Raw genomic sequence first — 1,607 nt, 5'->3', positions numbered from 1 at the left:
TCCTAATGATTAATTTAACCATTTCTGAGTGATGAGAGGTCTCGCATAGTGTCGGTTTTCATGTAACTTGAAAAAATAAAACTTGTGCACATCTATGTAGAATCCCAGTTCTTTAATTTGACTTCTCATTCGAAATAACGTTGCAGATGTGATGACCTTCAAAAAAAAAATATAATAATAGATGGCAATTAAAAATATCATCAGCCTATAGTTTCCTTAAAACTCTTTCGTTTGACACAAATATTTCGATAATTCATTTATGTATCTTTCGTATAAGTAAAACAAAATTGAATTTTCAAACTGGTGGCAACCTCTTTAAAGGTATTTTGAAACTAAAATCTTTCGCCTGGCATTGTTATACATATTTCAATTTACTGATGAATTAAGTTGAATTTAGTTTTTTTAAACACATGGCAACTCTCGTAAATACAGTTTAGAAATAAACTATTTTCAAACCCATTTCATTTATACCCATCTTTTGACAATCCATTTAACTTATTAAATAATTTGAGCTTAATTTTTTCAACAAAAAAAAACCAAATGTTCAATTAACACTCGTTCTTTTCATAACCATATTTTAAAATTTCATGTAACTTATGTATAATTAAACAAAATACCACTTTCAAAACAGGCGGCAACCCTGTTAGAAATTATTTTCGAACTAAAATTTCCTTAAATATTTTTCGACTGACATAGTTATAAATATTTCAAGTATCTGATCAATTAAGTGGAAATCCACTTTTTAAACACGTGGCAACCCTCCTAAACATAGTTCTTAAATGAAGGATTTTAAACCAATTTCCGTTGACTACCATCGGTTAGTAATTCATTTAACTTATTAAATAATTTTAGTTTAGCCCTTTAAGCTGGGCAACCCTCAAGCACATCAAAAATGTTCTAAATTGTCAAACGAAGTATTTCTTGAAGCTCTTTCATTTGACATCCATCGTTAATATTTCATATAATTTGGGTATAAAATAGTTCAATTAGATTTCTCAAATAGGAGGCAAACCTATTCAAAATATTTCCAAACTACTACCTTCTTAAACCTCTTTTGTATGACACCCATATAGTGATACCTTATTTACTTACCAAATTCCTTTAATTAAAATTTAATTACATTTTTTTTAACATGTGGCAACCCTCCTATACGTAGTTAACTTATAAAGTCTTTTCAAAACCATTTTGATGGACGCCCATATTTAATAATGCATTTAACTTATTAATTAATTTAAGCTTAATTTCTTAACAGGTGACAACTTTTTCCGAAAAAGTAAAACCTTCTTGAACATCCACATCCTAAGCCCTTTAATCTTTTATGCTGCACAAAAAATGCCTTCGCGTATTTTATATATAGATTACAGACATATATACCTATTCTAGTTACACCATTGCCTGGAATTAAGGCATTGAATTTGATTGTTTAAACAGGTGGCAACCCTCCTACACGCAGTTAAGAAATAAAGTATTTTCCAAACTATTGCGATTGGTACCCAAATGGTAAATATTGGTTTAACTATTTAAATAATTTTAACTTAATTTTTAAACAGGTGGCAGCCATCTTCAAACACTTTAAAAATATTCTAAACGTTCAAACTAAAGATCTA

The sequence above is a fragment of the Rhagoletis pomonella genome, unplaced genomic scaffold (assembly GCF_013731165.1).
Source record: "Rhagoletis pomonella isolate Grant_MI unplaced genomic scaffold, Rhpom_1.0 Rhpom_scaffold_00001, whole genome shotgun sequence".
Lineage (NCBI taxonomy): Eukaryota > Metazoa > Arthropoda > Insecta > Diptera > Tephritidae > Rhagoletis > Rhagoletis pomonella.
The sequence above is the reverse complement of the archived record's forward strand: the minus strand, read 5'-3'. Positions refer to the sequence as shown.